At 46.8% G+C, this 16,673-nt stretch overlaps 1 pseudogene; it reads left to right on the top strand.

The window, feature by feature from the left end:
• Window positions 1-2,742: 2,742 nt before the first annotated feature.
• Window positions 2,743-3,260, top strand: LOC129558932 (large ribosomal subunit protein eL18 pseudogene; annotated as a pseudogene).
• The last annotated feature ends 13,413 nt before the right edge of the window (window positions 3,261-16,673 follow it).

Below are 16,673 nucleotides of genomic sequence, written 5' to 3'. Positions count from 1 at the left end.
GTGCTCCGGTGTGGCTGTTGGTGTGGTCTGTGTAGACATGTGTGAACACTTGCATGCGTGTGGTGGACCCTCTGACCTTGTCTTCTGTGCTAGTGGCCTAACCGTGTTGAAGAGGTCCCCAGGGCCACTGGTGGTGAGGGTCAGCAGGGACCCTCAGGAAGCCAGAGTCAAGGGTGTCGAGTGTCCTGGGTTGCCGGCTCTCCCAGGGCTTCCTGCCTTGGCTGCCCATGTGTGGACACCAGGTCGGTGGTTCCAGGTGTCCACCTCCTCTTTCCAGCTGGACAGGAGAGGATGAGACCACTGGGTCCTCCGGGCAGACACTTGGCCACCATCCCTCTAAAGCCATTTCATAAATTCCCAGTGGGGGAGGGCCGGAGGTCTGGGGGGATCCAGAGACAGAAAAAGAGAGAAGGGCGAGGGGTGGGGACAGAAAGGCACTAAGAGATGCGCAGAGAGTGGCAGTTCACACTGTCTCTCTCTCTCTGTCAACTTGACTCCCCCAGGCCTGCAGGATAACAGATCCTTACACAGAAACAGGACTAAATGAAGAAGCCCCCTGGGGCACTCACTCCTGGGATGATCTGAAGGGCAGAGCTTTCTCCTTCCCTCAGAGGCCCCAGCTGGCATGCTGGCCTGCAGAGCTGGGGGGTCAACATTCCCACAGCTGGTGGATGGACCCCACCGTGGGTGCTCTGCCCAGCAGTTTCCCCTACCTACACCCTTCTGCTCACAGCAGCTGGAGGGACTGACATGCCAATTAGCTTGTGCCACTCTCCTGCTAAGATGCTCACTGACTCCTTATTGCTCTTATGATCAGATGCAGACTCCTCAAGGTGGCCATGTCAGAGGTGGGTCCTGCTGTCCATCCCCATTTCAGAGAGATAAATGCTGAGGCTTGGAATGAAAAAGGGACTCAGCCAAACTTCTGAGTTCTGGCTCAGCTGGGAGAACAGAAGCAGTGGCTGGGTCTGAAATGCTACAAGAGGGAGGTTGGACACGAGACAGGAGCCCAAAATGGGGAAGGACCTGCTCAGTCTCTGGAACACAAATGCCGTACCCATAATATCCCAACATGAACACACAGGCATGTTCGTCCAAAAGAGACTCACTCAGGTCCTAGTGACTCTTAGTCACCAACAGTTAGGACAAAATTTCAGTTCCTGCTTCCAGGCTGCAAGTTCAAGGGGAGATGTATCTGCATGTGCTGAGAAGTGACAGTGAGGGAAGAGGCAAACAGTGAGGGAAGAGGCAAACAGTGTAGACCCAAAGTCAACAAGTGAGGTTCCATACTTCAGTTCAATTCAGTTCAGTCGCTCAGTTGTGTCCGACTCTCCGCGACCCCATGAACCACAGCACGCCAGGCCTCCCTGTCCATCACCAACTCCCGGAGTTCACTCAAACTCATGTCCACAGAGTCGGTGATGCCATCCAGCCATCTCATTCTCCGTCGTCCCCTTCTCCTCCCGCCCCCAACCTTTCCCAGCATCAGAGTCTTTTCCAGTGAGGCAACTCGCCGCATGAGGTGGCCAAAGTATTAGGGGCTATTAAGTGCAGAAATCAAAAGTACTACAAAGACCAGCCATCACCCCAGAAAGGCAATCTTCATCTGGACCCCCACTTGCCCAGAAGTCACAATCCACTCTTCAACTCTGTTTCAATAGAACATCAAATCTGTGATATAGTTTTTTTTTGTTTTCTGTCTTTTTTTTTGGCCACACTGCATGGCTTGCAGGATTTCAGTTCACTGACCAGGGATGGAACCTGGGCCCTGTCAGTGAAAGCTCTGAATCCTAACTGCTGGCCACCAGGGAACTCCCTGAGATATCATTTCATATATTAAAATAACATAATCTTTATTTTCATTTGTTGATCAGTCATTCAGTCCTGTTCAACTCTTTGTGACTCCATGGACTGCAGGATGCCAGGCTTCTCTGTCCTTCATTATCTCCTGGAGTTTGCTCAAGCTCATGTCCATTGCAGAGAAGGCAATGGCAACCCACTCTAGTACTCTTGCCTGGAAAATCCCATGGGTGGAGGAGCCTGGTAGGCTGCAGTTCATGGGGTCGCTAAGAGTCAGACACGACTGAACGACTTCACTTTCACTTTTCACTTTCATGCATTGGAGAAGGAAATGGCAACCCACTCCAGTGTTCTTGCCTGGAGAATCCCAGGGATGGGGGAGCCTGGTGGGCTGCCATCTATGGGGTCACACAGAGTCGGACACGACTGAAGTGACTCAGCAGCAGCAGCAGCATGTCCATTGAGTCGGTGATGCCATCCAACCAGCTCATCCTCTGTCATCCCCTTCTCCTCCTGCCTTCAATGTTTCCCAGCATCAAGGTCTTTTCCAGTGAATCAGCTCTTTGCATCAGGTGGCCAAAGTATTGGGGCTTCAGCTTCAGTCCTTCCAGTGAATATTCAGGATTGATTTCCTTTAGGATTGACTGGTTTGATCTCCTTGTAGTCCAAGGGACTCTTAAGAGTCTTCTCCAGCACCACAGTTCAAAGGCATCAATTTTTTGGTGCTCAGTCATTTAAGACAATCCTGATAAAAAGGAGAGAAAATGAAAGAAAAGTTACCCCATCCATCTGTCACAGGTTGAATATAGCATTGCTGTTCCCCACCCAAATTCATGTTTACCGCAACCTCAGAATGCGACCTTCTTTGGAAATAGGGTCTTTGCGGATGGAATGAGTTAGGGTCTTGAGATTCTTTCCAGACCCGACCGAGGAAGTGCTGTCATGGGGGTTGACATTCACCATAACAAGGACCAAAAGGTTCGTGCAAGGAGCCCAAGAGCTAGGATGACTATCAAAGGCTGCTGGTCAAGCTGAACAGGTTTCTGGCCAGACCAAGCACCTCCATCTTCAGTCAAGTACTGAAGAGATTGTTTGTGAGCTGCACCAGCCATCCACCTTGGTCCCTTTTCCAGATGATAGAGAAGATGAAGTTTCCGGGCTGGACAGGGAAAACAGCTGTGGTCGTGAGGGCTGTAACTGATGATGTGTGTGTCTAGGAGGTGCCCAAACTGAAGGTGTGTGCTCTATGCCCAGAGTTGCATCCTCAAGGCCGGGGCAAGATCCTTGCCTTTGGCCCGCTGGCCTGCACTCCCCCATGGGCTGTGGCCCTGTCTTCCTCTCTGGTCCCCCCAGGCTGAGAGGGGTACAGGCATTTCAGCAAGGCCCCAGGAACCCCGCAGAGACACACCAAACCCTCTACACACTCCAAGGGGCAGAAGCTTGAGCACACCAGAGGCTGATGAACCAGTCTCGGCTACACAAACTAACCCCAGATTTGACCTTGTTATTGAAAAGATCTGTGATGTTAAAAAAAAAGAAAGAGTCTTGAGATGACATCATTCTGGATTTAGGGTGTGAGAGAAAAAGACAGAGAAACATACAAGGAATAAGGTGATGTGAAGAGGAGGAGCAGAGACTGGAGTTATGCAGCCATAAGACAAGGGCTGCCAGCAACACCAGGAGTTGGGGAGAGAGGCTGGGTTTTTCCTGAAGAACCTCCAAAAGGAATCAGCCCTCTGACATCAGGATCTCGGAGCAGGCCTCCAGAACTGGGAGAGAATAAATACTGTTGCTGTAAGCGACCAAGTTTGTGCGACTTTGTTACATGGACCGGAGAATACTCACACTTCTTCCTACTGCTACAGCATCTGCTCTGAAACATTTGTGTGTGACCTTTCACCCTTTTTCCTGTTGATAAGAATCTTTTCTTCCTGTGTGTAATTCATCCAAGGCACTGCTCTCTTGTCAGTTTACAAGAGTATGTGAACGTTTTCCTAACAGCAGTCGTCACCTTAAATACTGGGACACAGATATATCACCATGTATTTATTCATTAAAGATTTATTTATTTTTGGCTGTGTTGGGTCTTTGTTGCTGCAGGTGAGTTTTCTCTAGTTTCAGCAACTTGGGGCTACTCTCCGGTTGCACTGATTGGGCTTGTCATTGCAGCGGCTTCTCCTGATGTGGAGCATGGGGTTAATAGTTGTGCACGGGCTTAATTGCTCCTCTGCATATGGAATCTTCCTGGAGCAGGGACCAAACCTGTGTCCCTTGCATTGGCAGGTGGATTCTTAACCACTGGACCACCAGGGAAGCCCTATCATCATTTGTTGAGCAAATTGTCTTGTTTTGAACACTTAGGCGGTTTCCAATTTTTTTCTGTTGGAGACAGGACAGCTGTGAGCATCCTTGAATTTAGACACTTGAACACACCATGGAGTTTTCCTTCAGGACACTCTCAGTGTAAAGGAGTTGCTTGTCAGAGAACATGAGACAAATATTAAGGCCCTGATGATACATTTTCTCAAATCATCTCCAAAATACCATTACCAAATGCACATCCTTCACTTGTGTCCCTGCAGGTACGTTTGCCATCATCTATGCCAGCCATGGGAGTTATTTTTTGACCCTTGAAATGTTGAGGTATCCTGATCAGCAATTCCACTTCTAGATATTCACCCGAAAGAACTGGAAAGAACTACTGAAACAAGTACAAACATATTCACAGCGGCAGGATTCACAGGAGCCATCGGTGGGAACAATGTAAGTGTCCACTGATGGATGATGGACAAACGCAATGTGGTCCATCTGTGCAGTGGAATATTACTCAGCCTTAGAAAGGATAGAGATTCTGACGCCTGCTACAACCTGGATGAACCTTGAGGACATGATGCTCGGTGAGAGAAGCAGACACAGAAAGCTGATTCCACTCACAGGAGGGCCCTGGAGGAGTCAGATCCACAGAGACTGAAGCAGATGGTGGGGCCAGGGACTGGGGAAGGAGTAGGAGGAGTCAGTGTCTCATGGGAACAGAGCTTCAGTTTGGGAAGATGATGGTGGGGATGGTTGCATGACAATGTGAATGTGCTTAATGCCACTGAGCTGTGCACTCAGAAATGGTTAAGATGGTGAGTTTTATGTCATGTAGATTTTACCACAATACAAAAACATTTTTAATGGGGAAAAAATGAGGTAAAATGTATTTGCAGTGAAATGCACAGATCTTGGTCTGTAGTTTGATGCATTTTAACAAATGACCACTCGTTATGCGAACAGAATCCTACCACATCGGAACGCTGTGGTTCTAATTCGTGAATTTTGGTTTTTCACGTTATTGGTTATTTGCATTTCCTCTTATGGGAATTTCCTCATTGTGGTTTTTGCCCATTGCATCAGGGTGGGCTGCTGCCAAGAACCAGAATAAACCTGAACAACCCTAGAAAGGAGGCTGCTCAGTCTAGACACTGCACATCCCTAAGGCCCGTTTGAACCAGGGGTTCAGGGAAAATCATGCAGTAAGAGAGCATCAACCAAGACATGTGTGGGTGACACACACGCTTGCACAATCCCAGCCTGTGTCTGCAAGGAGACCCCTGACCCCAGTAATGCACATCCCTTGGGAATGGGACTGAGATGGTGGTCTTTTTGCTCTGTTCTATCTGCCATGGCTAAAAATATCATTTGCACTGCATATAATAAAGTAAACATGCTCAGAATTTAAAACGTACTGGGACTTCCCTGGCTTTCCAGTGGTTATCCATGCTTTCACCGCAAGGGGCATGGGTTCCATTCCTGGCTGGGAAGCTAAGTCCAACAAGCCACATGGCACATACAAAAAAAAAAGGAGAAAAAAGAAATAAAATGTACTGCTGGTGTGCCATTGTCCCCAAGAGCAGAGCATCTTCCTGAGCCCAGATCTGAAGACTATTTTCTGGTTGAAACATCCACTTCATCTCCCCTGCCTCACGCCCACCACTCAGATTCCATCTCCGGGTCTTTGAGTCTCATCCTTCCCTGGGCAGAGGACTGAGGGTCCCTTCCCAGCTCTGAGTCACCCTGAAGGGCCAGCTAAATGTTGATGGGAAGATGGGGAGGCAGACATACGGATGGGGACACAGGTGAGTGGATAGACAACTCAGAACATAGAAGGGTGGTGGAGGCTAGATGAGAGAAAACACAGGAAGGTCTTAGAAAAGGGCCTGGCACATAGGCAGTCAATTAAGTGTGACCATGTGATGGGATGGGGAAGGGAGTTCACAGGCAGACAGTGGAATGGATGAATGTCTAGGTGGTAGGAGGATGGATGGATGAATGAAGCCATAATGGGCAAGTGAATATGTAGGCAGACTAGGTATGTGAATAAGTGCTGACATCAATATGGCAACAAATGGTTGGGTAGATGGAGGAATGGACAGATGGAAGGATAGGGGGATGATGGATGATGGATGACAGATAAATCTATGGGCCTAAGGATGGATGATGGGTGATGTATTAATAGATGAACGGATGAATGGACAGATGGGTGGATGGATGGATGGATACAAGAGCATATTATAGATGGTGAAGGTAAGCCTGACTGGCTGGCTGGGTAGATGAATGAATGGATTGATGAGTCTGGATGGATGAATGAGTGGATGGGCCTATGGATGGATAATGAGTGATGTATTAGTAGATGAATGGACGGATGGATAGAAAAGCATATTATAGATGGTGCATATAAGGATGACTGGATGGATGGATGAGTCTACGGATAGATGGAAGAATGGATGGGCCTATGGATGGATGATGGATGATATATTAATAGATGAATGGATGCATGGGCAGATGGATGGATGGATACAAGAACATATTATAGATGGTGAATGAATGGATGGATAGATAAATGAATGGGTGGGTGAGTCTGTGGGTGGATGATGGATATATGGGAGGATGCATGAATGAATGAATGATGGATGGATGGATAACTAGGTGATTGAGTGGATGGATGAAGGAATGAATAAGTCTATGGTTGGGTGGATGGATGAAAGAATGGATAGAGGAATGATTAAAGTATGAGCAGTAGATGGATGGATGGATGGATGGTGAATGGATGGGTGGATGGGTGGATGGATGGATAGTGAATGGATGGATGGATGGTGGATGGATGGTGGATGGGTGGATGGTGGATGGATGGTGGATGGATGGATGGATGGATGGGTGGATGGATGGATGGATAGTGAATGGATGGATGGATGGTGGATGGATGGATGGTGAATGGATGGATGGATGGATGGATGGGTGGATGGATGGATGGATAGTGAATGGATGGATGGATGGTGGATGGATGGTGGATGGGTGGATGGTGGATGGATGGTGGATGGATGGATGCTAGATGGATGGATGGATAGTGAATGGATGGATGGATGGTGGATAGATGGACGGGTGGGGGATGGATGGATGGATGATGGATGGATGGGTGGTGGATAGTGGATGGATGGAAGGGTGGATGGATGGTGGATGGATGGATGGGTGGGGATGGATGGGTGGGTGACCATACACATGGATGGATGACCAGATGGACAAATGGATATGTGGACACTGTCCCCATTGAGTCCCACATCCAACAGGGCTGCAGGCCACCACTTCCAGGCCTGGTTGGTTCTCAGGGGCTTCACTTTCTGCCTTGGATGTAGCCTTCTGCTACCCTCTGGGCCTCAGTTTCTCCCCACATTTGGGGAAGGGACAATGCTGCTCGCTCTCCCACCACCCCCATTCCTCCTCCCAGGGAGGACCGGTCCAGGGTCAACGAATGAGGAACAAGATGCAGAAAGGTGATTAGTCTGTGGAGAGGGGAGGAGTGTTAATACCTTGAGGACACAGGGGACACGCTGTCAGCTCCCACCAATTAGTGGCCTAAACCTGTGTGGCTGCTCTCCATGCTGCGGCCGAGTTGATTACTCTAATTAATTTTGCATCGACCCGCATGGATCTGCCAGGGAGCGCTGATTGGCCTGGGAGATAGATGCTGCTGGCTGGTCCATGGCCCCCATGGTCCCCGGTTCCCCACACTCCCTGCCACTTGGCTGGTCCCTCAATGTCTGGTCTGCAAGGTCAAATGCTGCCCCGCCCCCGCGCCAGCCTCTAGCATCTAGCCCACCACCTAGGACACACCTGGATCTGCAGAATGGGTGGGAGGCACAGCCGGGAGCCTCTTGCCCTGTAACAGTGGTTGTGGGGAGCTGGAAGCAACTTCCAGGGCTGACGAGAGACCCCTCAGCTGGCCTGGCCTCTGAGGGCTGCCCAATGGGAGAGCGTATTCGGGGGGTGAGGGAGCTATGTGCAGCTAAGGAAGCTTCTCCCTGCCTCAGCTTAGGGCAACAGCCAGACTCACCTTTCCCCAAGCATGGGGGCACTTCCTGCAATCCAGGGCTTTAGTTTCTTGTTCCAATGCACTCAGATGATTAAAGCCTCTGCCTACAATGCTGGAGACCCAGGTTCAGTTCTTGGTTCAGGAAGATCTCCTGGAGAAAGTAATGGCAACTCACTCCAGTATTCCTGCCTGGAAAATCCCATGGATGGGGGAGCCTGGTAGGCTACAGTCCATGGGATCGCAAAGAGTCGGACACAACAGAGTGACTTCACTTTCACTTTTTTTTCCCCAATGCTTACAACGACACAGCCCTGGAGATCAGAGGCCTCACAGGACTAAATCCAGGTGTGGGCAGGGCTGGTCCCTCCAGAGGCTCCTGGGGAGCACTAGCTCCCCCCTTTTCAAGCTTCTAAACATGCCCACATCCTTGACTCATGGCCCCTCCCTCCATCACAACCAGCAACCCAGCATCTCCCATCTCTCTCTGCCTCTGACCCTCCCACCTCCCGCTTAAAAGGACCCTGTGATGACACTGGGCCCCCAGGAAATCCAGGGTCATCCCCATCTCAGGGGCCTTAACTTAATCCTTCCTGCCAAGTCCCCTCTTCTGTATGAGGCGACACATCCACAGATCCTGGGACCAGACAGGAACATCTTTGGGGCCATTATTCTGCAGACCACAGGGAGGTGTCCCAAAGCAGTCCGGAGCTCCAGTCAGAAGCTGGACACAGTCATACCTGAAGGGGCTGTTTTGTCTTTTTAATACACGTAATGTTATTTATTCACTTTCAGTTGTTCAGGTCTTTGTTGCTGTGTGCGGGATTTCTCTAATTGTGGAGAGCGGGTGCTCCTCTCTAAACTCCTCATTGCAGTGGCTTCTCTTGTGGAACACAGGCTCTAGAGCACAGGCTCAACAGTCGTGATCCATGGGCTTAGTTGCTCCGAAGCATGTGGGATCTTCCCAGACCAGGGACTAAACCCATGTCTCCTGCATTGGCAGGTGGATTTTTAACCACTGAGCCACCAGGGAAGCCCTGAAGGGACGTTTAAGTTGTTGGGATGAACAGGAAGCCAAGACAGGGACATATGTGGCCCAGAGATCTACTCCAGGAAACAGAAGACAAACGTTCTGTATAATCTCAAAGAAAAGAAAGAAGTCAGTGACTTTATAGAAAAGAGATGAAAGATGAAATGCTAAGATGAGAGACTCAGATCAAAAGAAGGCTGGCAGAGCAAAGCCTGTCAATTAATGACAGCACAGAACTATCGTCACATGTGGTACAGATCAGAATCAACATTACAGTGATTCAAACTCATGTGGCCACTAGTTTGATCAACTATGCCAGAAGGCAGAGGGGAAAAAATAGATAAGACAGAGCACTGGTGTTCCCAAACAGAACCATATTCCACAACGTAACAGAAGAAAACTTTCCTCAGGTAAATAAAGGTCTGAATCTACAGCCCCCCAAAAAGGTTTCCATTTTTGAGGCAAAATTAAAGTAAAACAATCAACACCAACAATTCTGTGCATGTCAAGGCTTAAAGGGAACACACAGAAAGATAACTGTCAGGAACTTAAAAGTGCCAAGGATATTAAAGACACCAAGTTGTCACATAAAGGAAATAGTGTTAGAAAGACAAGGAAATAATGGGTAGATGCCTCGTAACAGGCTTTAACCTATCTCTCCTAGTACTTGTTGAAAAGAATACACAGATAAATAAGGAAGGGAAGGATCAGTGTGGTTTAAATGATGAGATCAAGCTAATAGACATATCAGACTCTCCTGGGACAGAGGACAGAATTCTTTTAAAGGCCCTGGATCACAAGCCAGCCACCTAATGGAGGGTGGGGTGGACTGGGAGATTGGGATTGACAGAATACACTGTTGATACTATGTATACAATAGATAACTAATGAGAACCTACTATGTAGCACAGGAAATTCTACTTGATGCTCTGCGGTGACCAAAAATGGGAAGGAAATCAAAAAAAGAGGGGAGAACCAGTCCATTCCAAAGGAGATCAATCCTGGGTGTTCATTGGAAGGACTGATGCTGAAGCTGAAACTCCAAAACTTTGGCCACCTCATGTGACGAGTTGACTCACTGGAAAAGACTCTGATGCTGGGAAGGATTGGGGCCGGAAGGAGAAGGGGATGACAGAGAATGAGATGGCTGGATGGCATCACCGACCTGATGGACATGAGTTTGAGTGAACTCTGGGAGTTGGTGATGGACAGGGAGGCCTGGCGTGCTGTGATTCTTGGGGTCGCAAAGAGTCAGACACGACTGAGCGACTGAACTGAACTGAACTGATGTCTCTATATAGCTGACTTTACTTTGCCGTACAGCAAAAGAGAATGAAAAAGTTGACTTCAAACACAACATTCAGAAAACTAAGATCACAGCATCTGGTCCCATCACTTCATGGGAAATAGATGGGGAAACAGTGGAAACAGTGGCAGATTTTATTTTGGGGGGTTCCAAAATCACTGCAGATGGTGACTGCAGCCATGAAATTAAAAGACACTTACCCCTTGGAAGGAAAGTTATGACCAACCTAGACAACATATTAAAAAGCAGAGACATTACTTTGCCAACAAACCTACGTCTAGTCAAGGCTATGGTTTTTCCAGTGGTCATGAATGGATGTGAGAGTTGGACTATTAAGAAAGCTGAGTGTGAAAAATTGATGCTTTTGAACTGTGGTGTTGGAGAAGACTCTTGAGAGTCCCTTGGACTGCAAGGAGATACAACCAGTTCATTCTAAAGGAGATCAGTCCTTGTTGTTCATTGGAAGGACTGATATTGTAGCTGAAATTCCAATACTTTGGCCACCTGATGCAAAGAACTGACTCATTTGAAAAGACCCTGATGCTGGGAAAGATTGAAGGAGGTAGGAGGAGAAGGGGACAACAGAGAATGAGATGGTTGGATGGCATCACCGACTCAATGGACATGAGTTTGAGTGAACTCTGGGAGTTGGTGATGGACAGGGAGGCCTGGCATGCTGCAGTCCATGGGGTCGCAAAGAGTCAGACACAACTGAGTGACTGAACTGAACTGAATTGAACAGTAGAAACTAGGCTTCCCTGGTGACTCAGACAGTAAGGGGTCTGCCGTACGATGTGAGAGACCTGGGTTTGATCCCTGGGTTGGGAAGAATCCTTGGAGAAGGAAATAGCAACCCACTCCAGTGCTCTTGCCTGGAAAATACTACGGATGGAGGAGCCTGGCTGGCTACAGTCCATGGGGTCGCAAAGAGTCAGACATGACCGAGTAACTAACACACACACAGTAGAAACTAACACATTTTGAAGCGACTATACTCTGACAAAAATTAATTTTAAAAAATAGTAAGGATGTTGGGCTTCCCTGATGGTCCATTGGTTAGGAATCTGCTTGCCAATGCAGGGGACATGGGTTGTATTCCTGGTCCAGGAAGATCCCATATGCCGTGAGGAAATTAAGCCCATGCTTGACAACAAGAGAAGCCATCGCAATGAGAAGCCCACACACTGCAACTAAAGAAAAGCCCATGTAGCATCAAAGACTCAGAGCAGCCAAAAATAAGAAGTAGGTTTATAAAACTATGTTAAGGATGTAGATCTTGTCAAGAAGAGGAAGACTTAGAGATAACATTTTAGACTAGTGTTTACTTTTGAGTTTATTGAAACTCTTACAAGCTGACATGAAATTATCACCTGATAACCTTCTACAGCAAAGATTAAGTTTAAATGTTCACAAACTTGAACCTATTAGAAGGAATGCAAGGCTCATCCGAAATTCTATAAAGCAAGATACCTGTAAATGTGTATGTAGGTATATAAAATATTAAATATATCCATGTATTTTTTTAAAAAAGTCAGGCACCTAGTGAGCCCTGAAGAAATCCTGATTCATTCCTTACAGTGGAAAGAACACTGCCATATTTGTCAACCACAATAACTGTTAGCCACTCAGTTGTGTCCGACTCTGTGACCCCATGAACTGCAGCCCGCCAGGCTCTTCTGTCTGTGGGATTCTCCAGGCAAGAAAACTGGAGTGGGTTGCCGTGCCCTTCTCCAGGGGATCTTCCCGACCCAGGGACTGAACTTGGTTCTCCTGTATTGCAGGCAGATTCTTTACAGCCTGAGCTACCAGTACCAAAGTATGAAAAGCTACTAATTTTGTGATCAAAACAATTCGAGTCCTTGAGAAACAATGCTAACAAAACTTTCCTCTCCAAAAATCTATGGGTGGTAGCCAGGTACAAATCTAATGCCTTAAATGCTTTTGTAGCTAAAGGAAAAGACAGTGAATGTAAATAAAGCCAGCATCTCAAGAAGGCAACAACCCTAAAACAGAGCTAATAAAAACAGAGGAGCAAATTAATAAAGATAAAAGCTGAAATTAACTAGTTAGAAAAGGGGAACACAGCAGAATTAATAAATAAACCCCATGGCTGCTTCCCTGAAAATAAAAAAGAAAAGAAAATACTCTAAAATAGGTAAACCAACTGGTGGAATCAAGAAAGTCAGAAGAAACACAAATGAGAATTAGGAATGAGAGAAAGGCTGTGAAACCATAAATACTGAGGCTATTTGGATGCACAAAGATAAAACAGTAGAGAAAACTGGGATAAAATGGATAATTTTCTAGAAAAAGCATAAATTACATAAATTGACCCCAAAAGCAGCAGAACATTTAAGGAAAAACATGAAAAGGTTTTGCCTCAAAGTGATGCCATGGGTCTCTACCCAAAATAGTTGAAAAGGAGATGTTCAAACAAATACTCATTCATGAATATTTATAGCAGCACAGTTCACACCAATTGTCCATCCACAGATGATGGATAAACGCCATATGGTTCCTCCACACACAGGAGCATCCCTCAGCCCTGACACTTGCTACCATGTAGACGGACCCTGGGAACACGATGCTCAGTGAGAGAAGCAGACACAGGACATACGGGGTGTGATTCCACTGATGGGAAACATCCAGAACAGGAGGATTCACAGACACAGAGAGTGGTTTCTCGTTGTCAGGGGCTGGGGAGGGGGTGGGGTGACTGCTGACAGGGACGGTTTTTGACTGAGGTATGTTGATACTGAAATGAGTAATAATAAATATGCATTTGGTCTTTGTCTCTGTTCCTGGCTCAGAGCTCATCAAATGCTGGAATTTCCTAAATGACAAGAGATATAAAGGGGTCTTTAGTTATTCACAATAAGTCCCTTCAAGCACAGTGACAGACGTAATTTTTTTAGGCTCCAAAATCACTGTGGATGGTGACTACAGCCATGAAATTAAAAGATGCTTGCTCCCTGGAAAAAAAGCTATGAGAAACCTAGAGACTGCATCAAAAAGCAGAGACACCACTTTGCAACCAAAGGTTCATATAGTCAAAGCTATGGTCTTTTCCAGTAGTCATGTATGGATGTCAGAGCTGGACCAAAAAGAAGGCTGAATACCAAAGAATTGATGCCTTCAAACTGTGGGGCTGGGGAAGATACTTGAGAGTCCCTTGGACAGCAAGGAGATCAAACCAGTCAATCCTAAAGGAAATCAACCCTAAATATTCATTGTAAGGACTGATACTGAACCTCCAATACTATGGCCACCCGATGGAAAAGAAAAGACCCTGATGCTGGGAAAGACTGAAGGCAGGAGGAGAAGGGGACGACAGAGGATGAGATGGTTGGATGGCATCACTGACTCAATGGATAGGAGTTTGAGCAAACTCTGGAAGATAGTGAAGGACAGCATGCATGGACTGCATGCTGCAGTCCACGGGGTTGCAAAGAGTCAGACATGACTGAGGGACTGAACAACGACCCGCAGACCCCAACACTAAACCTGCCAAAGATACAATGAAAAAGGAATCCACAGACTGCCCCCATCTCCATGAAAGCAAAAAGAACAAAATCAAGTCTTCTCCAGGTAAATCTAGAGATACTGGAATAAAACAATGTCATCATCAGCGATTAAGGCAGGTTCCAGGATGGCAGAAGCTAGTCGGTGTCGGAAAGTCTATTCAGATAAAAATATACTTTGTTGTCCTAATAGATTGGAGCAGATGAACCAAAGGCTTATCAGGAGATGCCACTAATATTCGCCAGAGATTCTAGGTAAAACAGGAAAATAACACTCTTTATTTTTTTTTTGCTTTAATGGAAGTTAGGTATTTATTTTACTTTTAAATTTTTATTGGCGTATAGTTGCTTTCAGTTCAGTTCAGTTCAGTTCAGTCACTCAGTCGTGTCCGACTCTCTGCGACCCCATGAATCACAGCACGCCAGGCCTCCCTGTCCATCACCAACTCCCGGAGTTCACTCAAATTCATGTCCACAGAGTCGGTGATGCCATCCAGCCATCTCATTCTGTGTTAATTTCTGTTGTACAGCAAAGTGAATCAGCTATATGTACACATATATCCCCTATTTTGGGATTCCTTCCCATTTAGTTCACTGCAGAGCCCTGAGTAGACTGCCTTGTGCTATACAGCAGGCTCTCAAAAAGTCAACAGTGTGTCTGTGTCAACTCCAATCTCCTGTTCCAACCAAGCCCCCCTTTCCTCTTGGTGTCCATATGTTTGTTCTCCGTGTCTGTGTCTCTATTCTGCTTTGCAAATAAGTTCTTCTATATCATTTTCCTAGATTCCACATATATGGGTTAGTATATGATATTTGTTTTTCTCTTTCTGACTTAACTTCACTCTATATGACAGTTTCTAGGTTATCTTAGGAAATTCCAACATACTATGAGCTCTGAATCAGAAACAGAGATGAAGATCAAATAACACAATCAACATATCTCTACAAGTGACCCAGTTTTGTTCTTTTTATGGCTGAGTAATAGTCCATTATAATATGTATACCACATCTTCTTTAACCATTCACCTACTGATGGGCATTTAGGTTGTTTCCATGTCTTAGCTACTGTAAATAGTGCTGCTATGAACATAGGGGTACATGTGTCTTTTTGAATTATAGTTTGATCCCCGAGTTGGGAAGATTCCCTGGAGAAGGGAAAGGCCACCCACTCCAGTATTCTGGCCTGGAGAATGCTGTGGACTGTATGGTGTATGGGGTCACAAAGAGTCAGACACGACTGTGTGACTTTCACTCACTCATTCACTTTCTCTGGATATAGGCTCAGGAGTGGGATTGCTGGGTCATATGGTAACTCTATTTTTAGTTTTACGGTGACTCTATCTTTAACATGAATGAATAAATGGACAGGACTTCTGGTATCGTTGTTAAACCTGTGAAACTGTCACAGAAGTCTCCAAGAAACAGTGTACCACTACCATCTTCTACCATTTTCACTGGGGACCCACATGTGCCTTGACCAGGGGCAGGGGTTCACGGAGGTACAGGGAGATGGGCAAGAGAGCCATACTAAACCCCAGAACCTGCACCGATCTCCCCACATCCCTGAAGCCTGCGCCTCAAGAGGGCTGAGTGGAATGGTGAGGACCTTCAGATGGCTCATGCCAGCTTCTCTTTTCCATGAAGCCTTCTAGTAAATCCCTTCTATGGACAGTAATTTATCAGCATCACCAGGGCAGGTTGACCACACCGTGGAGGTGCTGGCAAGCTCCATAAGGCAGAATAACAAAATAGCCCAGGTTCATGATGGTAGGACAGGTTGCACTTGAATCACTGCCCTATCTGATTCCACACAGGGCCCTAGGGGGATCCTGGGCACAAGGCCTTTGTGTCCCCCCTTTCTTTGATTGCAGGAAATAGCCTGCACTCAGCCTCCATGACCTTCCTTGAGTTCTAAGGCAGATTCGAGCAGTTGCTAATTAGGGAAGGAAGGGGATGCAAGACCAGCGAGAAACAAAGTCAGGAACAGCCTTGGGGCAAGGTCTTGGTTCCCCAACAGTGGCTACACACAACAATACCCTTGAGCTATTTTGCAGATACTGAAACCCCCTCCAGGTAGAAGTGTTATTCATTCAGTCCTGTCTGACTCTTGGCGACCTATGGACTGTAGCTTGCCAGGCTTCTCTGTCCATGGGATTCTTGAGGCAAGAATACTGGAGTGGGTTGCCATTTCCTGCACCAGGGGATCTTCCCAACCCAGGAATCAAACCTGGGTCTCCTGAATTGCAGGCAGATTCTTTTCTGTCTGAGCCATCAGAGAAGCTAATAATTAATAGTGGTATGCAGCCCACCAACATGTAGACCCCAGACTAGCTGGACCTGAAGGTTGATGATGCTGACTCCTACTTACCTCAACAGCAGCCCATGAGAAGAATGACCACAAGCTGAACATGCCCTCTTTGAACAATGACTATAAAACTTCTCACTACCTTCCCCAAGTGGGGACATACGATTTTGAGGGGATTAGCCCACTGTGGCCCCCTTTGCCTGGCAAAGTAAAAAGGCTATCCTTTTCTACTTCACCCAAAATTCTGTCTTCGAGATTTGATTTGGTGCAGGTGTACAGAGAGGCTGAGCTTTTGGCATCAACCGGGACTGTAAAACCAGTGTGATTTCTTAAGCTGAAATGGGAAAGGAATTCACCTGTTGCTC

Source organism: Moschus berezovskii, chromosome 8 (genome assembly GCF_049115385.1).
Source record: "Moschus berezovskii isolate FMDL1 chromosome 8, NW_MosBer_1.0, whole genome shotgun sequence".
Taxonomy (NCBI): Eukaryota; Metazoa; Chordata; class Mammalia; order Artiodactyla; family Moschidae; genus Moschus; species Moschus berezovskii.
This window is presented reverse-complemented; position numbering and strand designations above follow the sequence as displayed.